This window comes from Xenia sp. Carnegie-2017, unplaced genomic scaffold (genome assembly GCF_021976095.1).
Source record: "Xenia sp. Carnegie-2017 unplaced genomic scaffold, XeniaSp_v1 HiC_scaffold_24, whole genome shotgun sequence".
NCBI classification, from domain to species: domain Eukaryota; kingdom Metazoa; phylum Cnidaria; class Anthozoa; order Malacalcyonacea; family Xeniidae; genus Xenia; species Xenia sp. Carnegie-2017.
In genome coordinates, this window is record NW_025813487.1 from 5,598,431 (window position 1) to 5,612,950 (window position 14,520).

A 14,520-nucleotide genomic window follows, 5' to 3' on the forward strand; every position below is an offset into this window, starting at 1 on the left:
CATTGTGTTCTAAGAAATAACAATTTAAAAAAAATTTCTTTTATTTTTATCATTTCAGTTTGCTGAATATCTGAGTCAAAATCTTGACATAAATGCAAAGTTTGACATGAGAAAAGTGAGGCAGCATGTGACTTCAGATTATGGGTTCTTGCTATGATGACATTTATGAGTAATAACAAAAAAATTACATTTTTTTAAATATTTTAATAAAAGGGGCAAATTATAGATTTTATTTAATTGACAAAAACATTAAACTAGACAAAAACATAAAACTAGACAAAAACATTAAAGTCGTGATTTATTTGTTGGAATTATCCATAAAATCAATCTGACATTTGTAATGTTATAAATTGTGTGTATTTTACTATACCATAAGTAAAATGTGTAAAATTTATTTTATTAGGAGAAATAGTTTGGTATGCAAGATTTGCAAGATAGATGATGGTGAAGACTGGTTGGGATGTGATTCATGTGGGCAGTACTTTCATGCAAGTTGTCTGAATGTTGACTTTGGACAAACTCTGAAAGAGTACTTTGCTTGCCCATAATCAGACATGACAATTATATAATAATACAAAACATAAATTGTAAGATTTAAAAGTGCCGAATAAAAAAGACTTACCGATTAGAATACTTTTGAGCATCATCAATATCTTTTAGAACATATTACAAGCAAGCTCAATAACAAAGAATAATATACTTCACAATGCGCGTTTGCAGTAACATTCGTTATAAAAAAGACCGCATATTTTGTAAAAGCCAAATGAACATATAATGCAATGTGGGCGCTGTGCTGTATACTTTGTGTTGATTTGTGTTATGAAATTTTATACAAGAAACATATTGTACTTATAGCGATTATTATGTCAAGGCTTTTGCCGCTGACCAGGAATTTAATCGGCGCGTCCCCGATCATCGCCCGGGTTATAGCCATTGAGTTCTATAAGACCTGGAGGGGAAACGTCATGAAAATTACTATAAATTATAATCGCGCGGCCGCGTGGTCAAAAACATGGCGGTAATGGCGGATTTTGGTTGTCAAAACTTCCACTTTAAAAATTTTTTTCAATATTCACTCCCTCCTGATTTATATGTTTTTACGTAAACATGGCGTTGAAGTATCACGGCACATGTAGATTGATATTACGAATAAAATTCAAGGTAAGAAACTTTGAATATTTTTGATAGAAATCAGTAAAGTTGTTTTAAATTTGAGATGTAATCTTGTCAGTTATATAGCTAGTGATTAAAATATACGAAAATCTAAGATATCAATATTTAACGATTTTTAAAAACACAATACTCACCTTAACTACAAATGTTGGTAAATATTTTTCTTTAACTGCCTTTCATTGATTAAATTGATTGGTCATAATTTAAAATTTGGGCAATTACCTATTATCAAACAGCTCATGACATGTTTTATAAAATAAAACCATTTAAAGATGGATTTCAAAATGGCAAATACCATGGTGAATGGTGATAATAACAATGTAATAGTTCTTAAAACTGTTTTAACCAGAACACTGTCCAACAATTCAGGAATCGTTATTTACAGCTGAAAAGAGGCACTATGCATTTCATTGACTACTCGTAAATAAAACCATTGTTCTCTGATATAACTTACTTTGAGTGTGAGCACTGTAGTGAAGTATAATGCAAACAAAACAGGTGCCTTTAACGGATATTAGCCTCAAGTGAACCAATAAACTTACTCTAAACTTAAATTTTAGATTTATTAAGTGAATAAGATTTACATCACGATATCTGGCTTGTCTGTATACAACTATTTAGTGAAATTTGAATTTCTGCAAAAGGTAAAACAAATCCATATAATAATATGTATGTATTAAATGTTGTGTCAATGTTGGTCATATCTTATTATAACAGGGTGCAGCTATTTACAGCAGTTGTACCAAGAATACAATCAAAAGAAATTGAAAAAAATGAACTTGCCAAGGTAGAAATGAATCAATATATATTAAAAAAGAAATATGTAAAAATATAAATAAAATAAATTATAATATCAATAAAATGGAAATATAGTAATAACACAATTAACACATTTTAAGCGTTGTTTTGCAATAAACTACATTAATTTGCCTTTAAATTGGCAATTTTGAAAATGTTTGTCACCCTTCTTCTAGATGAAATTTTCTGGCTAAAATAGGGGCATGTTTGTTTGACATGCCCTTTTTTTACAATATCGACACATCATTCCTAAAAAATATTAATGTTTCAGATTGTTATATTAACAACAAGTCTATACTACAAAATGTGAACCTCGTGCTCTGCACTCGGTTATGTGGTGACCAAAAGACCACACTTCTGACATCTGCCTATGGAAATTGAAAAAATTGTAATTCTTACAACATAGTTTCTAACAAATAATGATATTATGTACCATACCATGAAATTTGTTTCTTCTATCTGTAATGTAACAAAGGTAATACAATGTTAAATATTATTAATCAAGTAGAGGTCATAAAAAATTTTTATATTTCAAAACATTTTAAACATATTCAGTAGAAAATATTAATGTCATACTTTGGGATGGACCACCACCAGTCCCCCCGCTTGTAGTGCCTTCCTCTTCATGTGCTGCAATTGGAAAATATTGTCTATTAAAATATAAGTTATTACAACAAAGTCTTTAATGAATGCAATATATAAGTAAATGGTTTGAACCGGAAGTATCATTACATGTTTGTAAATGTAGATCGTCCAGGTTGGTATAGTCCTGAGAAGGACTGTTTTTGTTGTTGTTGACTGATGTTTATGACAACCTAAGTGGTAGTCATCTTCAGAGTCAAATGTCTGAAGATGGAAGGGATTAAAATATTCAGTATATATTCAGTAAATATTCAGTATATCAATTAGGGTTAAAATATTCAGTAGAAAAGATTAAAGTCATACTTTGGGATGGACCACCACCAGTCCCCACCACACTTGTAGTGCCTTCCTCTTCATGTGCTGCAATTGAAAAGTATTGTCTATTAAAATATAAGTTATTACAACAAAGTCTTTAATGAATTGCAATATATTACATCATACCATTAAATTTGTTTCTTCTATCTGTAAATAATAAAATATTACTATTAGAAGTAGGATTAAAAAATATTCTGTGAAAACGATTAAAGTCATACTTTTGGATGGACCACCACCAGTCCCACCACACTTGTAGTGCTCTCTTCTTCATATGCTGCAATTGGAAAATATTATCTGTACAGACTTCAAATAATATTTGAATGTTTCACTGTAAAAACTAACATTTCAAAATATAATAAGTATTTTACAGTTTACAGTACAGAATAGGGTTGTCATTCTTATTTCTTTGTTGTTTATTTATATTTCATTTCCAATTTCAATGTGATTGTACTGGCACCTGGAAGTTTTTTAGTGGTATGAGAATTGGTAGAGATATGTAGGATGACCACATGACTTTTTCTTTGTGGTCTCTTGTTTTGTCTGTATCATCCTTCTGCAAGTATATTAAGTGTAAGAACAACAAATAGTTAAACTGAAAAATATAACTCACAAAACAATACCCATACACGTTCGTTTTCTTTCCTTCTGCCACTATACAAAGTTAAGTAATTTCTTTGTATGAAGTTTATGTTTAACATTAGTATTTGAACATATGATTTATTAACAAAACAGTAGCATGAATGCTTACTTCCTCTTTTATTTAACTGTGTTTGCGAGACTAAAAACAAGCAACACCGATGTTGAACATATAAAATAAGTTGCCTGAAAACCTTTTTGTGTTAAATATAATACAGCACCATTATATTTCGATAAATGTGAATTACAGAAAAGCATTGTAAAAGCGAGAATGACAAAGGATAAAAAAGAATAGGTAAAAATCGACTTACCAAAACAAAGACTTGTCAAATTCAAAAACGACTCTTTAAATTTCCCGCCTCAAGACCAAGAGTAATTTAAAGTGCGTGGGTCTCCACGGTGTATATCTCGAGATCTGAAACACATGCCAGCATAAAAATAAAACTCAAATTAATTTTGGCAAGTAACCACGAATATTAGAAACATGGATTAACTTACTTGGTAACGATAAATAACTTTAAAGATGCATTATCGCAGTTACTTTTGCATTCTATTTGCTAAGACGCTTCGTGTCCGAAAGACATATGGAATTATTATGTCTTGTAACAGACATATGGGACCTAGAAAGCACAAATGTGCCCAGTAACACCATATAACACGTACGTGCGTAAAGCCATGGGACCTAGAAAGCACAAATGTGTATTAACACCCATGTAACACGTACGTAAGTAAAGCCATGGGACCTAAGCACAAATGTGCCCAGTAACACCATGTAACATTCCGTGAACATAACTAATACGTTCACGGAAAGTAATTGTTTAAAATTCTACTGATGTTTGAACAATACTAGTTTGTTCAGTTTTTTTCTGATTTTATTTCCTTGAATTTTATGGTTCTCTGTCTTACACAGATGATGCATTCGTATCTTCACGAAAGCGTCACTACAACATTTAATCAACTTTAAGATATGATCTTCTGTAACAACAGAATCATGTACATGCTGGTTCAATGAACTAAAACGTTTCTCTCCACACATTCAGTTAAAACAGTGTTGGATATTGCCCCTGTGATGTACGAACAAAGTGGCAAACTTCCGTTGCAGAATTAATCATTCGCATAACGCATTTCTCAGTCTCATGACACACTTTTAGAAGATCATCTGTTGGTATTTTTAGGCCACCATGGAGTCTTCCAAGACACAAAAGAGCTCTGGAGCCCTGTTTGTCGATGTATGCAAAGCAACAATACAATCTGGCAAGTGATCTTTCTGCAGCCATTTTAACAACATAGCCAGCAATGTAAAAATAGCTGCTTCCTTATACTCAGACAAAGCAATGAAGTTGGGCACGTCACAATAGTCATGCTCTTCTTCAATTGGTTGTCGCAACTTCATATCATATCGTCTTTGCCGTTGTCACATCAAATATCTGCCGATGTTTCATTTGTCTCGCAACGATCATTTACTTTGTCAATTTCAGTGCTATCTTGAGCAATACAGTTTTCCATCCTCCTTTGATGTTATGTCTCATCAATAGTTCTTGTATGCAGCTTTAAACTGACGTGGTGTTGGATTATTATTCCATTACCTTGCTCGTCACAGCTGAAAAAGCTCTAAGTGATCTTGACTCATTTTGTACGTCAACAAATACGAAACTGGTTTCTCCGAAACAACGAGTTCCTCTGCTAATTCCTTAACGGCAAATGCATGAGTCGAGAATCCAGTTTTTCTTATGCAAGGAATTGACTTGCCATCAGCAGTCTTGAATTCTCTTGTATGCAATCTACAGCTTGATTTAAAATCCTTTATGTACGTATAATTGCACATTCTAATTGGTGCCTTGTAGTTCTTAGCTATGAGGATTTCTAGAGTTAAGAACATCAAACAAACGATCAAATATAAGATAAAGTGCACAGTTACCGCATCCTTTAAACTGTTGAAGTTTTAACATACCTTCACAATATTCTAATGCATCAGCTACACTAGAACTGAGTGCTTGCACAGCTAGATTACTTTCATTTTGTGAATGCCAATGAATATGACAGGGCGAAGCTTGTTTGCTAAGCGCAAACCCTCGACTCCTGCAGCTCAACTAGTTTAATCAAATAATCCCACCTTATCAGGTTATTGTTGCATCCTTCAATTCTCCCAATTGGTCAATGCACTCTCACCAATTTGATCATGTGACATACATTCTAAAAAGTATAAATTTTAAACGTGAATCACATGTGGATGCAAAGTATGCTTGAAAATTATCTGGAGACAGTTTTGCTCAAGAATCTTCATCATTGTTTGATGAGAAGATGGACCATCAACAGTTAAGCTGGTGGCTCTAACACCAACATCATGTAGTCTGGCAATACATTCTCTAGACAGGTCAGCTTTCATGTCGAAATGCCATCAGGTTAGAAAGTAACCAACAGGAACTTTCCACGAAGAATCAAAGAGCAACAGCCATATATACTAAGGCTTCTGTTGCTTCAGGCAGTGAGTCATCATCATTTTATGCGGTTCCATGTCGACAAAGCCAAGAACTTTGTCTCCATCAAACTCAACATGTTTGGTGTTTCATCCAACATTAAGGCACATAGAAGGTATTCTCCTTTCTTTTTGCTTCTTCAGCCTTAAATTTCGAGTGCAACAAATGCATCTCGAGTGAATCCTGGATCACCATCAATTGGATTATACCAAGTCGCAGTTGTTCTTGGATGAGGCAAAGCTAAATTAAACTTTTACATTACATAGTCATAAACTTTCGGAATAAAATTTCAATGTAAGGCAAATGATCTTAGCTCAGGGGTGGAAACACGTGTTTATCTTCATGTGTTAACCTATTAAATATATCCTTGACGCTCCTGAAAGGGGTATTGTTAAAATTTCCAGCCTGATCAGCATTAGAAACTTCCTCTAATTGAAACTTGGAAACAACGGAAGACATATCATTGACTTTCATTCTCAGTCTACCATTTTGCATTCTGCTGTTCTTAGTTTTTCTTAGAGTGACAAACTTTCTCAATGACCTCCTTTGGCTTCCAGTCTATGGAGGTGTAACTGTATGTATGATCATGCAATAAACGGTTGAAATTGATCACCTGACTATCATGTTCTTCAATAGTACGAAGTCATTCTGGGTCAAATTTGTTTGATTATCATCCATGACTAAATCTGGCATGGGCACAAGGCTTTTCAAATTCAACCTCTCACTTACAATAGATTTTCCAATGTACTTCATTCACAGGAATATTGAGTTGTGTTTCTATATAACTAGCATCTAGTAAACCTTTAGCCCCTTCATCCTGTGAGTCTATATTCTGTCAAATTGTGCAAAAACAAAAAGCTTCAAGGACACATTATAAATTTAGATACTTCTATTGTAATACATACCACGCATTTTTGAATATAGTTGGCACATGCATTCAGTTTTAACACAACTCTATTCCGACTGTTTCCTTCATATAGTCAGAAAAATGTTCTGAACAAATCCGACTCCATTTATTTAGGGCAAACTCAATCATAGTTCGAGAGTTTTTGCTTAATGCTGAACTGTCTCCAAAAGATGTGGGTGTTTTCTCACATCTGGAAGCTATGAGGAAGAAAGTTTGAGATAAATACAATTTAAATTAAAGATTATGCTTTTAAAAATTACAAAACCAAATGAGTATCACGTCATCAAACGACAAAATTACAAAAACAAAGTGCTTTTTGAGCAATAAATAATATTATTTTGCTACCGGTGCCATGAAAAGTTTCCATTTCTTGTACTATTTCCACAACCACCCACACAGTTATAGGCATGTTGCGGATAAAATTGAACAATAAGTTTCGAAAAGAAGGTATAGTATATCGCCAATGTTGGTACAATTGTAATCACTGTTGTAATCGCAATAAAGTGGTTGTCAAAATCCGGGTGGGCGACAAAAATTTCATTGTATGAGCCCGCGTCTCTCATGACTTTGACAGCAAAATCGCCATGATTTTTTTCTGACCACGAGGCCCAGGCCCCTTTGCCCCTCCAGGTCTTATAGAGCTCAATGGTTATAGCATTCCCCTTCAAGTCGTTGCTATGCCGACTAAATCCTACCAATTACAATGAATCTTTCCATAAGAGCTCTGAATAACATACACCAAAAGTACAGTTCGAAAACAGCTATTTTTTTGCTTTTTTCTGGGGTAAATATGGTTAAAAACACGTTGCTATGGCGTTGCTAAGGTTAAAAATTTAGGACATGGTGGCTTTTTTTTGATATTTTGCATTATTCTATCGAAAAATAGATCCTATGTTCATCAAGTACAATAATCAAAGTAACATAAACTGCAAAAAAAATTTTTCCAAAAAATTTGAAAAAAAACGTGTCTGAAAGGGAGATGATCACCTATTTTTACCAGAGCCCTCTATAAGAAAAAGCTGGGACATCTATTGTTATCCGTTTAGCTTACGTCGATTGGGCAATATTGATCACCTGATCAATTTCCGCTATTTTGGTTCCTAGTTTTGAAATTTGAGCTAGTGTCAGTGAACTCTACAACAACTGGAAGGCTAACTCATTATAAACAAACCTAGACTTGTTTGAAGCCACTTAGAAGCTGATTTGCCGCTTCGCGTGTATCTCGCGTGGACTGTTTTATTTGCGTGACGGATTGTTTGCAAAAACTGCTAACGGAAATAGAATGCTAGCCTAAATGCTTTATTTTTTTCAAACCGTTCGCAAAATTTGGTTATGTGTTAAGATGCATTGTGGACGTTCCAAGACATGTTTGCATATAGTAACGCTGTATTATAATAAAACATAAAGGAGACTTTAGCCGAAATATGAATTTCTCGTTGTCGTCGAAGACCAAAATTTAAGATAAAACTGATAACAGGTAGTCTGTATCTTTGAATGCTGTGCAAAATACACACAATCCACTCAATATAACATGTTTCATAACAGGGGCGGATCTAGGATTTTTCAAACATCAGTCATAAAACGTCGAAGGCGCTCCGCACCTGGGGGGTCTGAGTCATTCTCCCCTGAGAAATTTTGAATTTCAGAGCCTTGAAAATGCCATTTTCAGATTTTAGAAACAATACAAAATGTATTTGTGGGCATCTTTTGCATAAAACAACACATTTTGCTTACGTTTTTTCAAAAAAATGAAGTGAACAATACGAATGTTTTGCCAAATATTTAGGCTCATTATCATGCAAATATATGGCTCATTAGCATAATCTAGGAACGTAAAAATTTATTTTACAATAATGCTATTCAAAAACAGATATAGTCTTCTAAAAATTTCTACCAAGTTGTCAGGCATGGAGCCCCCTAGAGACCCCTATTTCAAACCTCTATGTAATGAGTTTAGTTGATTTGAAATTTGTTTCTAAGTGACAGTTCATAGATATAGAAAAGCTCAGACTTCAAACCATGCAAGTTTATTGTAACCTTACCCATCTCCAATCAGATGCCAACCAAATTCACCTTTTGAGAAAAACTCAAAATTTTTCTGCCAAAGGTTAAGCAAAAATTATCAGAGTGAAAATTTGCAGTTAGGACAGCAATGCCATAAATGTTTATTAGGCATTTCACTAGACTATTATCTTCTGTAAGTATATGCAAGGTGTGCTATATAGCAATCACTAGTAGCATTGTATTTGCAAATACAAACAGAATGTAACCAGCATGTCTTTAATTATATAATTACATGAATGTTAAAATTGGTTCATGTGTCATGAACATGTTTCATGTTTCATGTTTCATGTTCATGTGTTCATTTGTTCATGTGTTCATGTGTACTTACTGGTTATGATAAATATCTTTTCATATGATCAAAGCTCATTTAAATGTAAATCTGAAATAATTTAGTTTAGAAATTATAATGATCATCAGAAAAATTACCTAGTGATCATGAAAAAATGCTGCTGCTTTGCCAAATTTCAAAGGTTTATCTGCATACATAGAGACATTTTACTTTTATGAAAATGTATGTACATCAATAGCCCATACAGATTTATGGCAAACAATCTGATATGAGCGTGATTAACACACCTTTACATCTCTACATGAGGTGTTCAGTTAGAAAAGGGACAATATGTGACATGGGACAACATTTCATGTATGTGAAATACTAAGGTTTAATACCATTTCAGTCAAATTGTCAAAATAAAAGCTTCATGGATCAGAGACTCAAAATCACAGGTTATAGTAAACAGCTTCCATGTAATCAATGTTAGGATTTTCTCAAATCTTAAACAATATGTAGTATAACTTGTCCAATGATTGAATGATCAATGATCATAAACTGAAAAGTCCCAAACATTTGTTTATGATAAGAGTAAATAATGGTATGGCGCCTTATGGCTACAGATTTTTGTCCATTGAAATATATTTGCAGGAATGTAGGATTTCGCTGCCATATCGGCCACGATTCCCCAAGCACTAAAGAAATCATAATAAAGTCCTTCGTCAACAACAATTTAGAAGCATCAATCTGCTTACCATACGCCATATTGACATAAATCGCATCACACACTCGCATAAATTGACTTTGATATATTACATTCATGCATACACTTCACTTGTCCTTTACTTACGATTTTGGATGTAAATTTCTGCTGATAAAACTCAAAACAATGTTGGCTTTCTTTGAACATCCCAATGACTGAAATGTCGCTCGCTTGAGATCGTCTGTAAGCTTGTTACAATTTATCCATAAATTTTCACCCTCTTGAAAAATTCACAGTTTGGACAGCAGCATTCATGTCAATATATGAATTTGTAAAGATTTCCATAAATTCCATCTGATTGTAGTTTTAGTTTCTATCATGCTTATAAAAGTACTATGAAACGATCAAACATTCAATTCAGACAGTGAGCTTGACTATGTTAGTTCAGTTGGCTATCAGTCGAAATCCGTCAAACCAATCACAATGAGCGAAATTCAAATGAACCAATTGTAAGATAGTTGGACTCCCTTATACGTCCGGCCACCCTTATTATCAGTCAGAGGACCATTCCAGATGTCCACTGATCTGGCTATTGACCAATAAATAAGCGTTTTTGACGTTCATGGAGCTCCTTTATCCGTCAGACCAGTCAAATACCCTTATCAGTCGGTTATTCCAGGTCAATTAAAATTCAACTGATCTGGTTACCAACGATTTTATCACAAAGTAAATGCGATAAGAAAGTAAGAATAATTAACGAATTTTTAATTAATATGAATAGATAATTTTTGAATTTCAAACATCAGTCGCGCGACGGATTTGACATACTCTAGATCCGCCCCTGTTTCATAACAATTTATTGCTTTCAAAGTTAGACTTCACAATACTCTTTGTAATGTGTGAAAGTGATGATTTGAAATTTTTGAATTGAGGATAATTGTTGGTTCTTGTCGTTTACTTCTCCCCACTTCTTAAAACTGGTGGAAGATTTGGCATGCATCCATATTTATGTATTGAGCATTTTATCGGCAAGTTCATGTTTATAAATAAATAATAATTACAATTATGACAAGTATTGCTAATATGACCTGCTCTACATAAATGCCAAAAAGCAACCTTCATCCTCAGTGGTTTGAACCAGGGTTTTAAAATGATTATAAAGCAAGCAAAGCTATATCATGTATCATAGTATATTTTATAGTATATCATATTGAATATAAAATTAGTTTTTTCTTGTAATACAGATGATGATAAATGTATATGTAATATATTATATTTTAGGATGTTTGTTTAAAATGTTTGGTCATATTTGTGAAAATATATGATGATTCTATAATATTAGACTAATAATCTTTTTCATACTTGAATTACATTACAATTTTTACTTAAGTGTTTCAAAAGTTATGAATATGGAGTGTCAATTGTGTTTTTGTCTTCTTTTTTAATTGGGTATTGTCCCTTTTGACTCCTTAATGGTGCAATTAATAATAACACAATAACATGGCATAACAGGTTTTTTTAAAACGAACTCAAAATATTATTTTGCTAACTTTATGAAATATTTTGCAAAGTGTTTTTCTTTTTGTTTACGCTCTGAACTTTCAAAAAGGACTGGGGCGAGCTAATTTTGCTCGGACACACAAAAATTACCAAAAAACAGCATTTTTTGCCCTGACAGCTTCATTTTCAAAGATTTAAACAATATTACAAGGATAGACAAGTAGATTTTACATCCTTTTAATGAAAAAAATCGAGGGGTGTCAGTTTTGTATTCAAGTTATAAGGCATGCTTTCACGTGCCAAAACAAAGTTCCGCTTTTCATCCTTCTAAAAAGAAGCTTGAACATGTACAAATGTCGTTCAAACTTGTTTTATATTAAAGTCCAAACATTGTTTAAGATTTTTAGACATTAAGCTGGCTTGAAGACCACTGTTTTTTGCAAAAAATCCGGCAATTCCGAAGTGATGTATTTCGCCTCCGTACCTTCAATGGCGGCGCTCATGCAGGCTTCAAAGATGGCGTCCAAGTTAGCCTTCCAGTTCATTGAGTTCTATAATAACTGGAGCGGCTATCTCAAGCGCGGCCTTAGATATCTGATGATGCCAAAATGGCGTTCGTCCACGCTGCCGCTGAATTTACCGAAATCGACCGCTTTTCCGAAAATTTCATAATTTCTCACTCCCTCCTGAGGAAAGAGTGAAGAAAATGTGTGTATTTGGGATTCGGCAAGCAATTTTTGATGAAAATCACGATAAAACCACAATTCGTAACAGCGAGTCAACCTAGCTTTCCAGTTATCGGCTCCTACGAGGATGTATTTATAACTATCGAAGAAAGAGCTATATGTCGGCTACACATCTATGAATGCAAATATGCGTCGTTTTCTTACCAGCGTCAAACTTGTTTGATCGATTAAACTCTTTAGTCTATACAAAAAAGTATATCATAGCTCATCTCCACAGTGGTTCACGGGAGAGAATTTAGCTTATTTGTTATCATTGCTATTTTGCTTCTTTTCGTGGAAAGGCTTTGTTTTCTTTCGCCACAATTGTAGGATTTTTATATGTTTCTTTAAAAAAGTAAATATTAAATCTCTGGATATTTACGGATTTTCTGTAATTGAGTTTCATATTAAATTTCAAAAAGACTCAAGTCTGCATAGGTTTGGTAATATTGTATAGAAATTACTTTAAGTAACCTTTTTGTGATGATCTGAAGTGCAACTGCATCAAATACTTATAAAGTTGTAGCACATTTGATTTTGTTATATTGATATATAAATTGGGCAAAATGCAAATAATAATCAAAACATATGCTTCAATGGTGTTTATAATTCATTTTAGTTTTAATACTTCTACCCTTCTTTTCACTTTTTTGTTTTCCAATATTTTCAATATAAATGCACAATTTGAATAGTTAACACAGTTTTCACTTCAATAATAAATTTCATAAGCAGTTGGTAGTGCATTTTGTTCTCTGAGTATCCACATTTGGTGTTTTCTTCATACATGAATGATGAAATGCATATGGATATGTCATAACAAGGCAATAAAAGGCCAGGCTTAAAAGCTTTCTAAATTATAAAAGTTATTGGATTATATTACCTCTATATCATCAATCCCATGAAAGAAATAGAAAACAAAATATTTGTAGAAAAGCTTTGAAAAGTGAAACACATTTATTTAAAAAGCAGCAATGATGCATATGATAAATCTCCATTCTGCAATACTCTAATAGGTAAATAAGCTCAAACTGTTTCTTAAAATAAAAAGAAATATATAAAATATACAGTAAAAGTAATTTTAAAGGTTTCATCACTGAATCTTTAATGCTTCAGTATAGTGCATTAGATATTAGTAACATTTAAAACAACACTCAACTAAAAATATTTTGATAAAAGATATGACATGATTTAAACATTAAGTTATATAAAACCCAATGGCTTATACAGTTTGATGCTTAACATCTGCATCGAGTCATCATCAATCTCAGTACAAATGCTTACATAGACACAAACTTTATGGCCTTTCCATTTTATGTGTTGTGAATTGACATTTAATTAAGCATCAAAACACACACAACCTTCTTGCCATCTTTTTTTGGTTCATGAACTTTAACTTCAAAGCATTCAAGGCATCATTAGTGAATCCATTGTCTCCATCCATAGAATTTGACCATGATCAAATTAAATAACTCTGGATAAGGAAGACAATAAATCAATTATCTTTACAGCATTATCATTTTTTAAGACTCTGCCTGGTCAATAACATCTTCCAGTCATCTTTACTCCTTGGTCTTCCCTGCATGTTGTCAGCGATAGAACATAACAAGCTCTGCTCCAAATCATGGGTACTGTTGGGGCTGATCATTTCTTTTGATACTTTTCACAGAGCAAAATGTGCAGGGTCTTTTTGCTTTAAGGGAAACTATTTTGCAAATGAATGGTAAATTTTCGATTTCATGCATTAACAAATGACAGAAAAGTATGCAGAATTTTATAGACAAAACAGGAAAACATCAATTATGTTTGGCGTTCAAGTCAATCTTAAAAAATACGATCTTTAATATGTATTTTATGGCTTTTCAAGTGCATGTATAATTGCTTTTTAATCGTTGACGGACTAACAAAACAAACAACTACCTCACCTGTGAGAAGCGATATGTTCCTTTTTGTGGAAACTACGACATGCAACAATTGAACGTTTGAAGTGTTGGCATTATAAAAGAAATGCCAAAAAAGAATCGTTAGAGAATATGGAACTAACGATATCCATATTCTGTGATATCGTGTTTGTTTTTGAAAAATTCTTTGTAATTTACTATAGACACCAGGGGGAGGTCGAGAATATTATTTTTCTGCAAAGCGATCATTTCAGCGGAAATACGTCCGTTGGCCGCCATTTTTTTGGCATCCTCGCCCCAGTAAAGTTAGCCGCTCCAGTTATTATAGAACTCAATGTTCCAGTTGTTGTAGAGTTCACTGGCTAGTGTTTATTTAGCAATTGCTGCCATTGAGCTCTATAAGACCTGGAG

At 33.2% G+C, this 14,520-nt stretch overlaps 1 protein-coding gene and 1 long non-coding RNA gene across 2 annotated transcripts in view; one reads left to right on the forward strand and one right to left on the reverse strand.

Annotated features, from left to right (window-relative positions):
• LOC124451822 (anaphase-promoting complex subunit 1-like) overlaps positions 1–14,520 on the reverse strand; it is a 61,109-nt gene that overhangs the window by 33,256 nt on the left and 13,333 nt on the right. The window lies entirely within an intron of this gene.
• On the forward strand, positions 125–631 carry LOC124451825. The gene is made up of 2 exons (XR_006950691.1): positions 125–169; positions 404–631. It is a non-coding gene; the product is annotated as an uncharacterized LOC124451825 (long non-coding RNA).